This window comes from Rana temporaria, chromosome 3, assembly GCF_905171775.1.
Source record: "Rana temporaria chromosome 3, aRanTem1.1, whole genome shotgun sequence".
In the NCBI taxonomy this organism is placed as follows: domain Eukaryota; kingdom Metazoa; phylum Chordata; class Amphibia; order Anura; family Ranidae; genus Rana; species Rana temporaria.
Genome location: NC_053491.1, coordinates 345513326 through 345536305, shown reverse-complemented (window position 1 = coordinate 345536305; position 22980 = coordinate 345513326).

Genomic DNA, 22980 nt, shown 5'->3' with positions numbered 1-22980 from the left:
CAGGGGGGAGGGGGGTGCAGATACCTGTCTACAGACAGGTATCTGCACCCACTTCCGGCCCTACGATACGGGCAAAGGACGGGTTTTTTCTCCGCTTCCCGTCGCCCCCCCGTTGTATGCTGGGAACACTCGGCTCCCAGCACACAGCGGGAGCCAATCGGCGGGCGCAGCGCGACTCGCGCATGCGCCGTAGGGAACCGGGCAGTGAAGCCGGAGCGCTTCACTTCCTGGTTCCCTCACCGTGGATGGAGGGGGGAGCAGCAGGGTGACGAGCGATCGGCTCGTCATCTGCTGCGATCACCGCTGGACTCCAGGACAGGTAAGTGTCCTTATATTAAAAGTCAGCAGCTGCAGTATTTGTAGCTGCTTGCTTTTAATATAGTTTTTTAGTGGCACATCCGCTTTAACCCTTTTGCGGCCAGGCCCTGTGTTCCATTTTGTACACTAAGGTGGCCAGACCATTTTTGCAATTTTTCCTTTGCTTTTTTATTTTTCACTTATAGCTTTCAAAGTTTGTAAAAAAAGACCCACCAAACCATATATTTTCTGAAAGCACATGGCCAGTAGAATAAAAAGAAGGTGCTACTGATTTCTAAGGTCCCATGATATTTGCGTAAATGTTTATCAAAACAATATGTTTGCCCAAATTCCACTAAAACTGTGATTAGCAGATAAATGCACAGAAAATTTTACAAAATTCCTACTAAATATAAAAGCTTAACCTGTATTGAGTTAATAATAACAAATATTTGTAATATTTTGCAAAATGGTGAAAATCGAATGTATGCAAAAATGTAAATATCCAAATTTCTCTGGCAATCTGAAGGTTTTTTCCCCCTACAGCATGGGTCTTCAAACTATGGCCCTCCAGTTGTTCAGGAACTACAATTCCCATCATGCCTAGTCCATGTCTGTGGATGTCCGAGTTTTACAATGCCTCATGGGATGTGTAGTTCCGCAACAGCTGGAGGGCCATAGTTTGATGATCCCTGCCCTACAGCTCTCAGAATTTGTGAAAGACCCCCAAAACCATATATATTCTGAAAGCATATGACCTCTAGATTAAAAATAAGGTGCTTCTGATTTTTTGGTTTCTCAAACCAATATATTTGCAAAAAATACACTAAAACCATTAGTAGCAGATAAAAACACAGCTAATTTTACAAAATTCCTGCTAAATCCCTACTAAATATAAATGCTGTATGGAGTTAATAAATAACAAATATTTGTACATTTTAAATGGCATCTTTTGGCAAATTGGTGAAAATTTAACGTACCCAAATATTTCTCAAAAAAATCTGGAGGTTTTCATTTTTCACAGAATTTGTAAGAATACAACCATACATTTTCTGAAAGCACATGATCAGTAAAATAGAAAGAAGGTGCTACTGATTTTTAAGGCAGCGCGATATTTGCGCAAATGTTTAGTAAAACAATATTTTCGCGAAAAATACACTAAAATCATTAATAATGCACATAAACACAACTAAAGTTGGGAGCAACAGCTCTGTTGGTGCAGTTGCTACATACCAAATTACATCAATGGGATGGCATGCACAGAGATGCACGGAGCACCTGTGCATCCCCGTAAAGGTACTCTGTGTATGTCCTGTGTGAACAAGGCCTTAGGTCCCTTTCACACAAGCAGATTTTTCAGGCGGACCTAATCAGACCACCCATTGTTCTCTATAGAGGCTGATGTAAACGCACATGTATCAGTTTAAGCCCGCCTGCATCTGATCTAGTCCAGTCCACTAAAAACAGATGGATGGGGATTTCATTCCCCATTCATCTAGCAGATTGGATCAGATCGGATGGTATTGGATGCAAATAAACAGGCGGTCTGTTTTCATCCGAGTGCCCCATAGAGAACAGCAGGCTGTGTCCACGTCCGCTCTGCATCAGCGGAGTGGACACAAACCTGTCATCTGCCTGCTCAGCGCGGATCAGCATACTGATCAGATCTGTTTGACTAAGTTTGCTCCATGTTAAAGGGGACTTACTATTTAAAAAATAATTGTGGGGGGGGGGGTTTTGGTGAAATATCAGAGGTCTACAGACCCCCATATCTCTTTTTTTGAGACAGAGAAAGGGACTGAAGAAAGTCTCTTTCTCTGTAGCACTTTACATGAATGCATGGAATCTGTATAGAGATTCCATGCATTCATAAAATTCTCTCAGCTAAAGACACACACATCCTGGAATACAATTCAAGTAACACTGTACTTCTCCATGCAGTTCTCAAATAAAGGAAGTATGCATTTCTGCCACTAGGGGGCACTGCAGGGGGAAAGCTCCAGTTTAGTTTGCTTGTGGCTCCATCTTGTACCTCTTACAGTTGGATGATTGTTCTGATTCAGGAGATGACAGTTTCTGTCCTCTCAGGCCTTAATTGACAGGTAAGAGAATCAATTTGTCTGACACATTATTTTATCTTTATAACCTTTAAATGACTCCTATTAATGTTCTCCACCATCACAGTATAATGTTTACCTATAGTCTGGTCAGTATTTTTTTTTTTTACCTACTCTCAGTAAAATGGTGAGACCAACATTTAGGGCCAGATTCAGAGAGACGGGCGCATCTTTAGTTAGGCGTAGGGCATCTCATATGCGCTACGCCGACGTAACATTGAGAGGCAAGCTGAGTATTCACAAAGCACTTGCTCCCATATGTACGCCGGCGTAACGTAAATGGGCCGGCGTAAGCCCGCGTAATTCAAAGTAGCAAGGCAGTGGGCGTGTTGTATTATAATGAAGCGTGACCCCATGTAAATGAAGCGCCGAACGAACGACGCATGCGCGCACATGCTCAGTATCACGTAGAATTTACACCATAACATACGCCGGCTCAATGCCTGTGACATGAATGTAACCTACGCCCAGCCCTATTTACGTACGACTTACGTAAACGACGTAAAAATCTACGCTTGTTCCGACGTCCATACTTTGCATATAGCAGGGGTAACTTTACGCCGGACGTACGCCTTACGTAAATGGCGTAGCTTAATGCGACGGGCGCAAGTACGTTCGTGAATCGGCGTATCTAGGTCATTTGCATACTCGACATGTAAATCTACGGAAGCGCCCCTTGCGGCCAGCGTAAATATGCACCCAAGATACGACGGCGTAGGAGACTTACGTCGGTCGTATCTTGGCCAAATTCAGGCATATCTGATTTCCAGAATACGCGGAAAGATACGACGGCGCACATTTGGACTTACGACGGTGTATCTGGAGATACGCCGTCGTAAGTCCTTTCTAAATCTGGCCCACAGAGTTTGGAAACATTTTCACACTGCAATTTCTACTAAGAGCAAAGCTGCAATTCGTAAATATTGTGAGAAGTATTATTTTCCAAATGCCTTAACCTTCCTGGCGGTGTTCCCGAGACTGACTCGGGGTTAGATTTTCCTGCTACGATCGGTAACCCCGAGTCAGTCTCGGGCTTGCCTCGCTAGATCCACAGGCACTTTTTACTTACCTTGTCCCTGGATCCAGCGATGCCACCGCGCTGTGTGAGCGAGCGGGACCTCGCTCGATTCACATAGTGCCTCCGTGTGACGCCGATCTCCGTTCCCTGCGACGTTACGACGCACGGGGACGGAGAACGGCGCCAAATTCAAAAACGTAAACAAACACTTTACATACAGTATACTGTAATCTTATAGATTACAGTACTGTATGTAAAAAAAACACACCCCCCCTGTCCCTAGTGGTCTGTCCTGTGTCATGCATGTCATTTTATATAATAAAAACGTTTCTTTCTCCCTGCAAACTGTAGATTGTCCATAGCAACCAAAAGTGTCCCTTTATGTCAAAAATGGTTTTAGATCAGCTAAAAAACAGCGATAATAAATTATAATCACTTGCAGAATCGTGCGATAGCGATTTGTGGGGAAATTCGTCATAAAAAAAAAAAATAATGACAGCAACAATTCTGCAACTGAGCAAATTTCAGTGATTTTAATTTGATTACATTATTGAATAATTTTTATTATAATTATATTATTATTTGTTATAATTATTTATAATTATTTATTATATTATAATTTATAATTTTGTTTTTAAAAAAATGTCATACCCGGGATGCCTATTAGAATCTTGTTTGGTCAGATTTAAGTGAGTTATTTCTAAAAATTACAGGCCTACAATATAAAACGCCAAATTTCCTTGCAAATAATGGTACCGCTTTCAGCATGTTTTTTCGGAAAGAATCATACCGCCAGGGAGGTTAAGGATGACAGAACACATAACGATAATAAAAATACTTTATGGAATGAAATGATGATAACCTAATGAAAGTTCAAGTAGCTTTTCTCTCCAGAGTTCTCACCCCAGAAACACTCTTTCAGCTGATTCTGGATCATCACAAAGGGGGTTATTTATGAAAGGCAAATCCACTTTGCACTACAAGTGCACTGCAAGTACACTTGAAAGTGCAAAGTGGATTTGCTTTTCGCAAATAACCCCCAAAGTGTTTCTTCATCAGCAGCATCTTCAAGTAAGGAAATGTTACAAACTACTGCCTCCCAAAAATACAGAATACCCTCATTTATATATAAAATTAAACCTAAAAATCAGGAGAACATTGAACAAGCTGTTGCAAGAGCAATATATTCTTCTGGATTGTCAATAACTGAAAATGCAAATTGCCAGAAAGCTTTTACATTATTAGCAAAACAGAGGGTATTGTCTTATGAAAGGCAAATCCACTTTGCACCTGAAAGTGCACTTGGAAGTGCAGTTACTGTAGATCTGAGGGGAAGATCTGAAATAAGGGGAAGCTCTGCTGATTTTATCATCCAAACATGTGCAAGCTAAAATGCTGTTTTTTTTTTTCCTTGCATGTCCCCCCCAGATTTACAGCGACTGAACTTCCAAGTGCACTTTCAGTGCACTTGTAGTGCAAAGTGGATTTGCCATTCGGAAATAACCCCCAGAGAGAGATAAAGTGGGGTCGTTACCTATTCTTGTGTATAGTTGAAATATTCTTAATATATACAGTCCTCGTTATTCCATTTCCAATAAAAAATAAAAATAAAATACAATTTCAAAAAGCAAGTTGAGTTTATTTATTTAGTGCCGGTTTACACTGCTGCGCTGTGAATTTGTTAAATTTTTTCACTCCATTCTGAGGTGCGAATTTACCGCCAAATAACTGCGAAAAAAAAGGTGTTAACTTCCTGTTTTTTACGGAGAATAGTGTGGTAGAATTCGCACATATGTGAACCATCAAATGCAATTCCAGAACGATTTACATTGATGTCTATGTAGACTAAATTTGCAACGCAACGCTCTAAACTCTCACAAGACCCTTTTTTTTTCATTGCATCGCATAGATGTGAACCACCATCATTAAAAACAATGGGCCATATTCACAGAGATCGGCGTATCTCTGTGCGGGCGTAGCGCATCTCATATGCGCTACGCCGACGTAACCTAGAGAGGCAAGTGCAGTATTCACAAAGCACTTGCTCCCTAAGTTACGTTGGCGTAACGTAAATGGGCCGGCGTAAGCCCGCCTAATTCAAAGTAGGCAGGTAGTGGGCGTGTTGAATTATAATGAATCTTGACCCCATGTAAATGAAGCGCCGTACGAACGGCGCATGCGCGCACATGCGCGCACATGCTCAGAATCACGTTGAATTTACACTCTATAATACGACGGCTCAATGGCAACGACGGGAACGTAACCTACGCCCAGCCCCATTCACGTACGACTTACGCAAACAACGTAAAAATATATGCTTGTTCCGACGTCCATACTTTGCATTACCTGCGCCTCATATAGCAGGGGTAACTTTACGCCGGACTTAAGCCTTACGTAAACAGCGTAGCTAAATCCGACGTGCGCAAGTACGTTCGTGAATCGGCGTATCTAGGTCATTTGCATATTCAACGCGTAAATCTACGGAAGCGCCCCTTGCGGCCAGCGTAAATATGCACCCAAGATACGACGGCGTAGGAGACTTACCTCGGTCGTATCTTGGCAAAATTCAGGCGTATCTTGTTCCCTGAATAGGGCGCATAGATACGACGGCGCATCACAGAACTTACGCCGCGTATCAATAGATACGTTGGCGTAAGTCGTCTGTGAATCTGGCCCAATGACTTTTTGGATGACATGCAAATCTAGTTTGTGTTTAACACATCGCATTCAGTATCAACTCGCACAAGTGTGAACCGACACAGGGCACTGAATAAGCTGTACTTTAATTTCAAGCATAATACTTTTATATACACTACATTTCACCTTCCCAGTGTTACAAAATGACTTAATTTTTAAAACAAGTCCACACTGAATTTTCTTTTTGATTTTTCGGAAAATGTAAAACATTTTCCAATAAAAAAATGGAAACGTTTTTTTTTCTCATGGCTTAAAAACTTCCAGAAATGTTATATCTCTAGGGATGACCCTCACAGGAGTACATTGACCACAAAAATTGAGAACCACTGCTCTGAAATCACAGTGAGGCCTCGTACACACAATCGTTTTTCTCGTCAAAATCCATCAAGAAAAATGCTGGCAGAGCATTTTTGCAGAGAAAAACCGTCTTGTGTATGTTTTTCGTCGAGAAAACTGTCGTGGATCTCGATGAGAAAAAAAGAAAACATGCTCTCTTTTTTCTCGTCGGGAGTCTCAATTTCCTCCTCGTGTTTCTCATCGGGCTGGTTTACGACGAGAAACACGTTCGTGTGTATGCTTAGAAACTCGCGCATGCTCAGAATAAAAGTATAAGACGGGAGCGCACCTTCGGTAAAAGTAGCGTTCGTAATGGAGATAGCACATTCATCACGCTAAAACAGACTGAAAAGTGCGAATCGTCTCTCACCAAACTTTTACTTCACACGCAGTAACATGAGATTAGCAAAAGCAGCCCCAAGGGTGGCGCCAGTGGAATCAAACTTCCCCTTTATAGTGCCGTTGTACGTCACCGCGTTTGATAACGACGAGATTTTGTCTTGACAGTGTGTATGCAAGGAAAGCTTGACAAGATTCTCGACAAGCCTGTCAAGAAACTCGTCAAGGAAAACAACGTTTCTTTTACGACAAGATTTTCGGTTGTGTGTACGAGGCCTGAGAGTAATGAGCTCTGGTTAGAATTATTTCCTATTTTGCTTGTCACAAAGGCATCAAAGAGGACATCTGCTTTAACAGACTGTAAGGTAACGCAAGATAAACAACAAAACGCAACATCACATGCACCTATTTTCAATAAAAGTGCACTAACCTGGTCTTTTACATCCCACTTATATAATCTATGACAGTTTGACTAAACTGATATAAATCTCAAACACTCTTCGGATACCTAAACTGCTGCAACATGTTTCAGAATAGCACAGAACAAAAGGCATGACTGGTGTGTACATTAAGGTGGGTCATTCTATTTTTTGTAGCGGCTTCTCACGAGTTATTTCACCAGGTTGACACAAAATAGTTTCTGGTTTTGGCAGCCTTGTGTGAAATGAACTTGGAACGGGGCGATCACAAAACCAGGGCTATAACTCTCCTATTCAAAAAGAGAATCTAAAGAAATTTGTCAGCATGTCTCATTCCAGGTGTTCCTGCTCTGTATCAGCCATAGATAGGTACACACATGTATTCTGAGGTGACTGGCAGAAGGACAAACACAGGTGAATCTACACAAAGAAAATTCATTGGCGTGTGAGAAATAATTCTGGCATTTGATAGATGTTTGCCATTGCATGGGGCATTAGTTAACCCGTTCTCCTCATGGCGGGGGTTTACACTGGGTCTCTAATGTGTTTAGAAATAGCGTATTCGGTGGGTAGAAGTTTTGTCTGCGCTTTCATCTTTCATCAGACAGGAAGTGAGGGATGTCAGCGCCATACATGTTCGCCAAGAATACACACAGCTGACTGAAAGTGGAACAGCTACTAGGGAGCAACGTGTGCATTGATTAATGGGATATAGAAATACATTCATGCTAAAAAAATGTTAATGGGAAAGAGTTTCACATCCCCGATTTATTTTAAATATTATTTTTTGGGTTTTTAAATAGTGCCATATAGATTATGTTGTTCCTAATATCGCTCGCAAACCTTGCTATTAAAATTAAGCTGGAAGCACCAGATATGAAAAAAAATCATATGTGAAGGAAATGTGCTGCACTACCAAATATAAGTAAATAAATACAGCAAGAAATATATGTGTTTTTAGTTAGATATACACTATATTACCAAAAGTATTGGGACACCTGCCTTTACACGCACATGAATTTTAATGGTATCCCAGTCTTAGACCCCTTTCACACTGAGGAGTTTTTCAGGCGGTACAGCGCTAAAAATAGCGCTGCTATACCGCCTGAAAAACTCCTGCCCAGCAACCTCAATGTAAAAGCCAGGGCTTTCACACTGAGGCGATGCGCTGGCAGGAGAGAAAAAAATCTCCTGTCAGCAGCATCTTTGGAGCGGTGAGAGGAGCTCCTTCACCACTCCTTCCCATTTAAAACAATGGGAAACCGCAGAGGCGCATTGCGGGCGGTTGTAACCCTTTATCGGCCGCTAGCTAGCTCCAGTGTGAAAGGGGCATTAGTCTGTGGAAGGCTGTCCACAAGGCTTATGGGTGTGTCTATGGGAATGTTTGATCATTCTTCCAGAAGCACATTTGTGAGGTCAGGAATGGATGTTGGATGAGAAAGCCTGGATTGCAATCTCCGCTCCAATTTATCCCAAAGATGTTCTATCGCATTTAGATCAGGACTCTGTGCAGGCCCTTTAACTGCACAGAGTCCAGACCTCAACCTGATAGAATACCTTTGGGATAATTAGAGCGGTGACTGCGAGCCAGGCCGTCCCATCCAACATCAGTGCCTAACCTCAAAAATGTGCTTCTAGAAGAATAGTCAAACCTCTCCATAGACACACTCCTAAACCTATAGACAGCCTTCCTATTATGCCGCGTACACACGACCGTTTTTCACGATGTGAAAAAATGATTTTTTTTAATGTCATTAAAAACGATAGTTTGTGGGCTCTAGAGCATTTTTCCTGACGCCAGACATGGCAGCATACATATGATATAGCCCCGCCCCAATATCCACCCGCAGGACTCGTTTAACTCTCTATAAAAGTCTGACTGAGTGCTACCTCCCCCATTCTCCTTTTTGTCCTCAAAGATCAACCTACAGACCGTTACACTCAGGATAAAGCCCTTACCTGCCGACTATGTCGAAGTTTCGGCTGGGTTCAGCCTCACCCAGTGTGAGGTTCCACATCTTAGGCACGCTAAACGCACCAACAAGGTGAGGAACCCCTTCTGGTGGTCTTCTGGGGTCGAGGTGTTCTCTAATCAGAGACGACAGTCCTCCTTTGGCATTTCCTGCGATGGAGTCTGATTTAAGCAGCTGGTACTGCATGATGCCTTCTCTCCTATGGAACCCTTTCCAGGTCTGTCAATTTCTATAAAACTTTTTTTCTTTCTATTGCTCTCATGTCTCTAAAGACCCCATACACACTGCAACTTTTGTTGGCTGATTTCCTCTAGATTTGCCAGGACCATATGGTGCCTGCCTGATTGCATACAGATTGCATACAAGTTGAGGTTTTTAACCACTTGCCGCCCGCCAATGACATATTGACGTCAGCAAAGTGGTTGTAGAATCCTGACTGGACGTCATATGACGTCCTCAGGATTCTGAGCCGCTGCGCACCCCCGGGGGCGCGCATCGCGGCAATCGTTGTTGCAGGGTGTCAGTCTGACACCCCGCAACACCGATCAAGGTAAAGAGTCTCTCACAGAGACTCTTTACCACGTGATCAGCCGTGTCCAATCACGGCTGATCACGATGTAAACAGGAAAAGCCGGTAATCGACTTTTCCTCACTCGCGTCTGTCAGACGCGAGTAGAGGAGAGCCGATCGGCTGCTCCTGTGACAGGGGGGGTTTGTGCTGATTGATTATCAGCACAGCCCCCCCGAGGATGCCCACTGGACCACCAGGGATGCCCACTGGACCACCAGGGATTAAAAAAATTAAAATAAAGGTATGCCACCCTAGACCACCAGGGATGAGGACACAAAAAATGGATGCCAATCAGTGCCGCAATGGATGCAAATCAGTGCCCACAATGGGCATCACTGATTGGCAGGCATTGTTTGGCACTGATTGGCATCCATTAGTACAACACATACAATAGTGCCCATCTATGCCCATCCGTGCCACCTATCAGTGCCCATCCATGCCGCCTATCAGTGCCCATCTGTGCCACCTATCCGTGCCCATCCGTGCCGCCTATCCAAGCCCATCCATGCCGCCTATCCATGCCGCCTATCAGTGCCCATCCGTGCCGCCCATCAGTGCCGCATATTAGTGCCCATCAATGCCACCACATCAGTGCCACCTCATCGGTGCCCATCAGTGCCGCCTTATCAGTGCCCGTCAGTGCAGTACCATCAGTGCCCATCAGTGAAGGAGAAAACGTACTTATTTACAATGTTTTATAACAGAAACCAAAAAAAAATAAGTTTTTTTTCTAAATTTTCGGTCATTTTTTAATTTTTTTTGCAGAAAATAAATATCCCAGAGGTAATCAAATACCACCAAAAGAAATCTCTATTTGTGGGAACAAAATTATAAAAAATGTGTTTGGGTACAGTGTAGCATGACCGCGCAATTGTCATTCAAAGTGCAACAGCGCTGAAAGCTAAATATTGGTCTGGGCGGGAAGGTGTATAAGTGCCCTGTATCGAAGTGGTTAAGGTTTGGCCTTATGTTGTGTGGTTTTGATAAATCTGAGGGGAAAAAATCTGCAGAAGATTGTATGGTGTGTAGCCAGCTTAAAAGTGTCCTTTTGTGTGGATGGGTCGTTGGCCTTATTAGGTGTATTAGCCCTTTTTTTGATTAGAGCAGAGGTAAGAGAGTCTCAGGTGATCTAATTGCAGGGAACAAATGGCCAGGTAATATTTGCCTTTGCTATTCAAGCATCCAGAGAGGCAGCGTCTCATTCTGAGGAACAGTCAATCACAGGTAAGGCTTGCTGTCCTAGTAATAGATGGGGGGGAGTAAGGAGCAATGTATTACTAGGGGATGGGGGGGTGGGGTTTCCCAGTTTTATTTTGTTTAAATGTGTTACTATTTGCCCAAAAAAAAAAGAGATATATGTATATTTTTCTCTCTCTCCCTTATTTCTCTGTTGCCATGTAGTCCCCCCTTGCATCTTTCGGTAACTTTCATCAGCATGAGCCTACCGCCACATAATAAAGACCACCCCACGATCAGGTAGAGGGCCAACTTTTGATAAGTAAGAAGACGCGGGAGAAAAGAGTGCATCGAGCCCTGACGAGCGTCTTCTTATCTATTGCAACCCCGGCCGTTTACACCCGCTCAAGGGGGTTCAGAGGCCCTCTGGATCATCAGGATTTTTCAGGGCAGAAAGTGTCTCCTCCAGTCCTGGCAGACCCCAGTACAAAGGGCGCAAATGTACGCTTAAGAGAACACTCACAGCTTCTTCTCTGAGGGCTCAGCGCCTGAAAGGCAAATGTTGGTCATGTGGAGACGACCCTATGCCTGGAAAGCTGCTTTGCAGCAACTTCTTCAGGCAGCTTGCCAGAGACCAGGACTATGAGCAGGGCCGTCTTTACCGCAGGGCAAATGGGGCAGGTGCCCTGGGCCCTGTGACTGTTGGGGGCCCGGAAGACCCCAGGGCCCCAGATGGCAACCCCCCCTTTTTTTTTTTTTTTTTTTTTTAATTAAAAAAAAAATTATATATTTTTATTAAAGGGACAATTTAATAAATTTTTATTTTATTTTTTATTAAAGGGACAATTTTTTTTTAGAGGTCTGGGGGTCCCCAGGGGCCCATAGTTCCCCAGGGCCCCGGATGACAACCCCCCTTTTTTTATAAAAAAAAAATCTTTATATATATATTTGTTTATGTAAATTTATGTTTATTATTATTATTATAGGACCCAGAGGTCCCCAGGGCCCCGGATGGCAACCCCCCTTTTTTTTATAAAAAACATGTTTTTTATATATTTTATTTCATATATATATATATATATATATATATATATATATATATATATATATATATATATATATATATATATATATATATATATATATATATATATATATATATATATATATATATATATATATATATATATATTTTTTTTTTTTTTATTTTATTAAAGGGCTCAGAGGTCCCCAGGGCCCCATGTGGCAAACACCCTTTATCTTTTTTATAAATGTTTATTTTTTTATTTTTGTTTATATATTTTTTATTTTATTTTTTTATTTAAGGGCCCAGAGGTCCCCAGGGCCCTGGATGGCAACCCCCCCTTTTTTTATATAAATGTTTCTTTATATATATTTTTTATTAAAGGGCCCAGAGGTCGCGGATGGCAACCCCCTTTTTTTGTAATTTATTTTTATTAAAAAAAAAATATTAAAGGGTCCAGAGGTCCCCAGGGCCCCAGATGGCCACCCCCCTTTTAAAATATATTTTTTATATATATTTTTTATTTCTTTTTTTCTTTTTATTAAAGGGCCCAGAGGTCCCCAGGGCCCCGGATGGCTACACCCCTTTTTTATATATATTTTTCTTTATTTCTTTTTTTGTAAAGGGCCCCCCGCTTCTAAATTCGCGGCAGCCCCCCCCCCCCCTGCTTCTCAATTTCAGGCGGAAGCACCCCCCATCCCGGTTCTCTGCTCCAGGGGGCCCAGGCCTGAAGCTGTGTAAGTGGCCCCATAATTCCTGATGGCGGCCCTGCCTCCCGTTAAGCCCCTTTGCTGCCCACAAATCAGGCTGAAAATCATCAGCGGCATGCAGCCAGTGACAGTACTGCTTCCCTTCCCAGTGTTTTAAAATGTACAGCACCCCTGGCTTCCCTTTAGACGTGCACTTCTCCCTTCCTGCCACTGGGTGCTGCTTGTATATAAAAGTGAATTAGAATGTGATTTTATAACATCCCCAGTTTGCTCTTCCGGAGGCTGACTTCTTCATGTCTTGCTCCTCAAGGTATTATGTCACTGTTTGCTAATCTATATTGTAAATTGAAGTTTTCTGTAGAGTGTGCCCAAAGTCTTTATAATATTTGATGATTCACTGCAGGTCTGGTCAGTGTTTTAAAAAGTTCCTCTATTTTACACATGGCATGGCATGGGGTCAAGGCACCGTCTGTCCATTCTGCTTTAGCACCATGGGACCCATGCCATGCCATGTGTAAAATAGAGGAACTCTTTAAATCACAGACCAGACCTGCAGTCCAGGCTGAGTAAAGCCTCAGAGCACATGACATTACTGTCTGTATTTAACTGCTTGATGGGCTTATTTTGGGCCGGGCTGGTTCATGTATGTGTTTTGGCGGCCCACATTTGCGCAGGCACAGCAGCCCATTCATTTGAATGGGCCGCCATGCCTGCGTTTCTTGCAAAGAAAAGCGCATGCCTCATGTAATAGGCTGCGCACACGGCACGCCTATGCCCATCAAGCACTGAAATACAGCACTGTCTGTCCATTCTGCTGTCTGCTGTGACTTATCTGCAGTTCCCGAACTGTCAAACTTGCTGCATTTCTAGACGTTTAGGTCACGCTTTTAAAAACACAGTGCGTTTGTGTGTGCAAGAACTGCAGGTAAGTAGCATGGTGCAAAAGCAGAATGGATTTCAAGGCAACTGTATTTTTAAAATGCTGAATGCACCTTTTTTCTGCAGGAAACAAAGGCATGGCGGCCTATTCAAATGAATGGGCTGCTGTACCTGCACAAATGAGGACCGCCAAAACATACATGTGAACCAGTCAGGCCCAAAATAAGCTGGAGGGGGGCCCAAAAAAAATGTTTGCCCTGGGCGTAAAACCATATTAAAGACGGCCCTGACTATGAGAGTCAGCAGGTGTCAACCTTGCTCAGCAAAATAGTCCCCAACCCCCTGGCTGAATTTTCCGGTCATCTCGGGCAACCAGGGACAGAAGTGGACGAACAGTGTGGTCACTACACCAGGTCTAAATCAAGCCATTCAACCCTCTCTAACTGGAGGGGTACCAGGCACTTCAGGGGTGACTCCAGCCCAGCAGATTAGGCAGGCTGGTTCCCCAGACCCAGTATTACAGCAAACCTTTCAGGCAGAGGGAGATGATATTGCCTCCTCCTCAACAGAGGATCCTGAAGGTTAAGGGCTTGTTTTACGCTAATATCACCATTCGTTATGGCAGTAAAGCTGCACTGGAATGGGAGGATCCAGAACCTCCTCCAAAGAAGGAGAAAACCTGTTGTTACATACCATACAATCTGATTTTAAAATTGTGTGACAATCACTGTACAATATGCATTAGGTGCCATTATCCTTTTAGGGCACCCCAAATGCTATGTGATTTTGCTGTGATGGGTCACATTGGAGAACGCACCTTTTAAAACATTGTGCAAAACTGGTCGCCCTTCAATAGGAGCAGGGGCTTCTTTTTGCACACATAGGGCAACCAAGTGAATGGGCCGCACCCATGTGAGTTGCAAAATTGTGTACAAATCGCTCTTTGAAAATCGCATTGCAGAAACACTGGTCCCCTCTAAGTGACAATATCAAATGCCTCTTGCAGCGTCCCACTCAGGACATGTGGGAACTGCAAAAGTATTACTTCTTTGTCATTGCTATATTGAATGTCATTTTGCATTGTATACCTGTGGTATCCCTGTTCATAGGCTGGTCAGGTGTGCTTCTTACTTCCCACCACAAGATGGGGATAGCACCACTCTGGGAAATCTATCCCAGCTCAGGCTTATCTGTGGTCAGTTGTTCGGTACAGGAAGCAGTGTGGAGAGGAAAGGGGAATGTGAAGGTCAGTCCAGAGAAGGGACACATTTAAACTGCTAAAATCAAAGGATAAAAGCCATTAATCGGCAGCAAAGACCTTTGAGTATAAAGGTGAAGGATTTATTAGCCTCCGGCAACCTCACCCATGTCACTGGATTCAAAAAGGACCAGACACAAGTAAGCATTATTACTGAACCACAGCCTGAGTCCAGGCCTACTAAAGCCTATTAGCAGTGGATCAGCAGAATTTCTCTATTTACCCAGAGACTGTATTCTAACTGGATGTTTGTACTGCAACCAAAACCAGACACAGTAAAAGTTGTGAGTTGTATTCTGCCACTGTCTACCTCATTCTTTAACATTGTTACTACAACTGGTTGTACCACCATTAACGGTACTGGCGTCACGACTAATATCATCAAGGGACCCAGCCGCCACAAGCACTCTAAACACCCCTGTCATCACGGGCACCTCAACCACCATCTTGGCTGGCGTTTCCCTATCGCAGAGCGTGCCCCGGAGGATCCTGTGCTGTCTTCCCTTTCACTGTGCGACCGGCCCAGGGAGGCTTTCTGCTAACCGTGAGTAAACCGATGAACTGTATTATTGCTGTCTCTCATCGGCCCACCGTGCACCTCACGTGTTCCCCTGCGGTTCTGGCTCGTCGCATAAAAAAAATTGGCGTCACGAACAGGATAATTACCCCTGCGCCCTATCTAAAAGACTGTTGCATCAGAATAAGCCCCTTTGCTTTATTGAGAGACTATTTACTTATTGCATGCTGTGTGGGGCCACAGAACTGTTTAAACTGTTTAAAAGTTGCATGGAAGCGTTATCCCAGTTATCAGCATAAAAATCGCAGCATCCAAAGTGAGAAAATCAGACATTTGTGTGTTAACAAAACTGCATGCAGTATTTGAATTGACTATTTCCATTCACTTAAAATGGCTGCCAGAGACCCAAAATCAACATCGCTGCAGCATTGCATTCAGCTGGCATTAAATTCTTAAAGGGCCATACACCCGCAAGACAGCGGTTGCCCATAGCAACACCGCACAAAAAGTGTCTAAAAACGCATTTGACTTACCTAACTAGAACTCACCTGCTGTTACCATGTCTGTGCAAGGAGATGACGTGCAGCCCGACCTCAGAGGACCCCCTGCATCAGCCGCAGTCGGTCCCAATGCAATACCAACCGCTGCAGCACCAAGTTTAATGCCTTTAACCATGCCTTATTATTTTGGGGCCCCCTGGTTCCCACGATATTCTGGGGAAATTCATACTTTAAGGGACTTTAAAGAAAAAATTCTGGCTATGTTCAGATTGTACCCTGTATCCTCAGAGCAACAGATGGAGATTCTTCTTGCGCAATTGGAAGGAGCTGCGCTCAGAGAAGTGAAATCTTGGCCGAGCTCGGAGAGAAAGACCATGGAGCAGATTTTTGAACGTCTCTACACCACCTTTGAACCCAGAACCATGTCAGAGGTCAAGATGAGGTTCTTCAGCAAGAGACAGCAATCTGGTGAGTCACTCAGAGACTTTGCATTATCTTTGCAGGAAGCCCTTAGAGCTGTTGTCCAAGTAGACCCCCGTGAGGCAGAAAATCAGGACAAAACCCTGAAAGAACAATTTATTGAAGGCGTCCATACAGACAATCTAAAGAGCCAACTAAGAATGTTAGCCGCCCAACATCCAAGCGCTACCTTCTTAGATTTTAAAGAACTAGCTATCAGCATACTGGGAAAAAGCCCACCAACAGAACCTGTTAGATCTGTTGACGTGCCTGTATCACAGCTGGTTACCCCTGTAAAGTCTTTACCTATAGTCAGTCAGGCAACCCAAGCTCCAGTTCCTGACGCAGTTGCTGCCTTGACGGAGCAAGTCCGTTTTCTGACTAAAAGTCTGGAGAAAGTCCACCAAAAATTGGAACAATGGGAGAAACCATTAATGCTAGAGGATGAGAAACCTGTGTCCAGAAGACTCTTCCCCTCTAATTCTAGAGAGACTTATTCCAGAAATTCTGGCGGACGCCCCCCTGACCACACTAGTACCCCTAAGCGGCCTATCTGCACGTACTGTCACAAACCAGGCCATACAGAAGCAACCTGCTGGCAGTTAAACGGGAAACCCCCGAGGCCAAGGACCACCCCTCGGGAGGTAAACCAATAGGTCCAGAAGATCCCCACTGGATGCCAAGATACGTTGGATCCCGTCCTGAAGTGGCACTTCAAATAAATGGAGTTCCTTTTGTTGCCCTAGTTGACACCGGATCCCAAGTCACCACCATCCAACAAGCAGCCTTTGAAAAATACTGGGATCAAAATCAGCTTACCCAGCCTCCAGAATCCTGGCTGAGTCTCATAGCCAGTAACGGCAAACCCATACCAGTCCATGGTTATTGGGAACCTACCATTCAAGTAGGAGGAACTACACTACCTCGACAAGGCCTTATTGTGGTACAAGTCAGAGACAATAACCCTAACCCTCCAATAGTCCTAGGAATGAATGTCCTTAGGAACTGTTATGTTGAGATGCTAGAAGCCTTGCACCAGTTAGTGCCTACTGCCCCTCCTGATTCTAAGAAGGTGATCCAACAAACCATCCGTGTACTAAATGCGCAACAGAGATTCACCAACGAAAAAGGAGAAATTTGCTGTGCCCGCATCCGGGATAAGCAACCTGTGATCCTCAAACCCAACACCGAAACTCTCTTGTGGTGTCGAGCTGTAGTCGGAATCCAAGGTCAAGACTACCAAGCCCTGGTAGAGCCTGTTGTTTTGGAAGACTATCCTCTAGTTAGAGCTGCAAGGAGCCTAGTAACCGTCTCTGAAGGTAAAGTGCCTATACGACTCCTAAACTTGAGTGATAGCAGTGTAACACTATCAAAACACCTTCCTATTGCACAGCTAATCCAAGTCACTTTTCAAGATGTCATCAGTGTGGCTACAGCTACCACAGAGCAAATTCCCAAGAGACAGAACCCCCAGGACCAAAATGTAAACACATCCTGGTGGAAAGAACTTCATGTGGGAGATGCTTCCACACCAGCAGACCAAATAGAGGGAGTACTAAAAATTGTGAAGGAGCTTCACCTTGCCTTCAGTAAGCATCCCACAGACTATGGAGAAGTGGATATTATCAAGCACTTCATTCCTACAGGTTCACACCCACCGATCAAGGAAAGATATCGGCCTATACCACCAACTATGTACCAATCCGTAAAGCAAATGATCCAAGAGATGAAGGACTCCAATGTCATTAGAGACAGCCATAGTCCATGGGCTGCACCTCTAGTTCTTGTCCGTAAGAAGGATGGTAACATCAGATTCTGTGTGGATTACAGAAAAATTAACCAAATCACCCACAAGGATGCTTACCCTTTACCACGCATAGAGGAATCTTTGACAGCTTTAGGATCTTCAGCCTACTTCTCTACCCTTGATTTAACCAGTGGATACTGGCAAGTACCCATGGCACCTGAAGATCGTGAGAAGACTGCATTTACCACCCCGATGGGCCTATTTGAGTTCAACCGCATGCCTTTTGGACTTTGCAATGCGCCCGGAACCTTTCAAAGATTAATGGAGCATTTTTTAGGACACAAAAATTTTGAAACCGTCCTGTTGTACTTAGATGATGTCATCATCTACTCCAAATCTTATGAAGATCACTTGAAACATTTGGCCGAAGTTTTTCAAATCCTCATTAAACATGGACTCAAAGTCAAACCATCTAAGTGCTATCTACTGAAGACAGAAGTCAAATACTTAGGGCATATTGTAAGCTCTGAAGGTGTTAAACCGGATCCAGAGAAGATAGCCGCAGTCCGAAATTGGCCTACTCCTACTACAGTGAAAGAAGTGAGGAGCTTTCTCAGTTTCGCAGGATACTACAGACGCTTTATTCCTCACTTTGCCCAAATTGCGGGGCCAATATTAGAACTTCTGAGAGGACATCCTAAGAGGTACCAAAAGTCTCCAATACCAGTTGAATGGAACACAGAAAGAGAAATTGCCTTCCAGCTCCTAAAGAAGAAGTTAACAGAACCACCAATCCTAGGCTATCATTATACCAAATTTGTTGTAGCCGTACCTGTCAAGGATCTGACCGCTAAAACAACTGCAGATGCCTTCTGGAAACATTTCCCCCTGCATTATGGATGCCCAGAAAGAATCCTTACAGATCAGGGATCTGCCTTTGAGTCACAACTCTTCAAAGAACTGTGTACACTTCACAATTGCCAGAAAATCAGGACCACAGCCTACCACCCTCAAGGGAATGGACTTTGCGAGAAAATGAACCAAACTTTAATTGAGATGTTAAGAGCAGTACCACCTGCTACAAGAAGTGATTGGCCTACTCTATTGCCTCAATTGATGTACACCTACAATAACACGATTCACTGTTCTACTGGGTATACACCTTACTATCTCATGTTTGGCCGACAAGGTAAACTACCTGCTGACCATACTTTGGGCGTACAAGTGCCTGATGCAATCAACCCTCTACCAAAGACTGATTGGGTGAGTGAGCACCAAAGACGTCTAATTGATGCACAAGAAATTGTTCAACATCGCATGGAACGTGCTCATGAAAAGCAACAAAGAGATTATAACCAATCTGCCAAAGCAGAACCTCTCAAAATTGGTGACCATGTATGGTTAAAAAACAACCATCGCACCAGCAAGTTAGATAGCAAATGGGAGAGAGAACCTTACACCATTACAGCTATTCTCAATCCAGAGACTGATACTTACGAGATCACTAAAGAAAACAAATCACGTGTAGTACATCGCAATCGCCTTAAGTTATGTCTCAAGGAAAGTACTCAAGAAGAAACTCTTCAAGAAGAAGCTGTCCTAGAGGAAACACAATCCATAGAACCAGAGCCTACAAAATCATCTGATTCAGAGAATCCACTACAGTCTTTTGGAAAAGCATTATTAGACTCTGATCCTTTACAATGGTTCCTTACACCATGGCTCAATATCTTAGTGCCTGCCAAGAACAATACAACCGCACTTCAACCAGAGGAGCTATCTCAAGAAGTGTCTACTACAGCTCAAGAGACACCAAGTTCCCTTGAAACAAGGCCTGTAGAAACTCAGCCACTAAGAAGATCTGACAGAACTACAAGAGGACGACCACCTGTCCGTTTGGAGGATTACTGCACCAGCAGCCGAGAAGTCGACTACCGACTCTGTCATCTCATCGTTGAGTGCATCCTTACATCGTCTGAAGTTCCAGAGTGAGAAGAAGACTTACTTGGGATATTATGTTTATTTCCTTTAAAGGACTTTTCAAAAGGACTACATACCTACTGTTTTGCAACGTTCAAGCCTGTACCCGGAGATAGACTTTCACGTACCTGAGCCTCCGTGATATTCATCTGTTGACATTTTCCTGTGCTCAGGGAACGGACTCATACCCTGTGAGCCTCCTGAGATGTTATTTTTGCTTTGTTTTCCTTTTTCCATCTCATCGTGGACTATTCTGGTTTTGCCATACATACCAGTCTTCAGAGGAAAAACTACACCCCTTTTTGTCACCTTTTGTCACATTTCGTTGTTGCCTGAGATATGTTTGCCTAACCCATTTTACTTGCAGATACAAGAAGTACAAGAATGGGGTTATATTGTTATTTCCTATGCATGCATGCTTTTCCCTTTCTCTTATATCTTACAGGAAGACACAACATCGAGTCAAAAGTGTGCCGAGGTCGACACACGTTTTACCATGGGGGTATGCAGCGTCCCACTCAGGACATGTGGGAACTGCAAAAGTATTACTTCTTTGTCATTGCTATATTGCATGTCATTTTGCATTGTATACCTGTGGTATCCCTGTTCATAGGCTGGTCAGGTGTGCTTCTTACTTCCCACCACAAGATGGGGATAGCACCACTCTGGGAAATCTATCCCAGCTCAGGCTTATCTGTGGTCAGTTGTTCGGTACAGGAAGCAGTGTGGAGAGGAAAGGGGAATGTGAAGGTCAGTCCAGAGAAGGGACACATTTAAACTGCTAAAATCAAAGGATAAAAGCCATTAATCGGCAGCAAAGACCTTTGAGTATAAAGGTGAAGGATTTATTAGCCTCCGGCAACCTCACCCATGTCACTGGATTCAAAAAGGACCAGACACAAGTAAGCATTATTACTGAACCACAGCCTGAGTCCAGGCCTACTAAAGCCTATTAGCAGTGGATCAGCAGAATTTCTCTATTTACCCAGAGACTGTATTCTAACTGGATGTTTGTACTGCAACCAAAACCAGACACAGTAAAAGTTGTGAGTTGTATTCTGCCACTGTCTACCTCATTCTTTAACATTGTTACTACAACTGGTTGTACCACCATTAACGGTACTGGCGTCACGACTAATATCATCAAGGGACCAAGCCGCCACAAGCACTCTAAACACCCCTGTCATCACGGGCACCTCAACCACCATCTTGGCTGGCGTTTCCCTATCGCAGAGCGTGCCCCGGAGGATCCTGTGCTGTCTTCCCTTTCACTGTGCGACCGGCCCAGGGAGGCTTTCTGCTAACCGTGAGTAAACCGATGAACTGTATTATTGCTGTCTCTCATCGGCCCACCGTGCACCTCACGTGTTCCCCTGCGGTTCTGGCTCGTCGCACTCTGCCTCTGAAAAGTGACCTAAGCCCAGATTGCTTTTCAGTGCAATAGCAGATCCTGCTGCAAGTGTGAACAAGCCTTTGGGTTCCATAGAAAGAATCTAAAGAAGCAGGTAAGCTACCTTTTCTCTTATGACAGAAATAAGAAGCCTGTTTCAGGAGGAATGAGAAAGGGAGAGAGAAAATCCTCCTTAACCAATAGGTTGCAGAAGTTGTATCCACTAACGGAGAGGGATGAGACTCCTTTATCTAACCCACCAACGGTGGATGCGGCAGTAACCAGACTGGCCAAGAATGTGACACTTCCAATGGAAGACTCTTTCTCCTTTCAAGATATCCTTGATTGACGCATTGCTTTAACATCCGTAGCAAGTGCTATGATAGTGTGGGCGCAGAACTTGGAGTATGCGATTAAAACCAGCTGCCAAAGAGAAGAGTCATCAAGGCTCTTGATGAGATAAAACTCTCAGCGGACTTTACAGGTGAGGCAGCTATAGACATCACTCGATGGTCATACAGACCCATGCTCGGCTCAGTCACAGCCAAAATAGCACTGTGACAAAAATACTGGACGGCTGGCCCATCCTAAAAGCAGAATTGCTGTAAACTGCCTTTTGATGGGAAGGCGCTGTTTTGCCAAAAAAACTGGAAACTATCATCTCCAGGGTTATAGGAGGAAAATCAGGTCTTCTGCCCCAAGATCGAAGATCCAAAGGGGACAACCATCTAGAGGAGCGCCAAACAGGTACTGGGATTTGGGAGGCTTTCGCCCATCCAAGGGCTTCAGAAGGCGTTGGAGGAGCCCCCAAGATACCCAGAAGCCCCTTTGACGCCAGGCCTGCCCAGGAGGCAGTTTGAGCCAGGTGGCTCAAAGTGACCCAGTTCCGGCAAGATCACTGCCGAAAAATGGTGGTTTCAGTCCACAGTGGCGCAAGGCCATGTAAGAAAACAAATAGCTGCACATCCAGGAATTCTGATAGCCTTTTATTGTATAAAGTGATAACACCAAAGACACCAACACAAGGTCACATAGACGCATTTCACACATTAATTTTGTGCTTAATCATTACCAATGGCATGGCTATTATTGGTTGTTCAACTCTGCCTTGTAGAATTTCTATTGCTGATCTGGCCACCCCTCAACATTCACTGACTAAGTAGCAGTGCACTTTGTCAATCTTTTCTTGTAGGTTTTATTGACTCTGTGGAATAGAGTGTTAGTGGTTACAAGATACCTAGTGACCAAATTTTCCCTATATTAACTTCCCTCTAACAGGCTAGTAGTTTGTTTTTAAGCTATAACTACCAATCCTTAATTGGGTGCCTTTAAACCAAGGCTGGCAATGGACTGAACAAACTTATCTAAAGGTGCTCTCCATTAACCATTCAGTCATTCGGTCTTAGCATAGGGAGGCTATGGCTTGAGCCCTTATTTTGGTACCTTCTTCTAGAAGGGTTCTCCAAATAATTATCTCTTCCCCAGCCCACATTACTGGCAATAAATCTCCTAGTGATTGACCAGGGAGCCACAGTGAAATACATCACTGACAGAACCAAACAATGCTTTAACC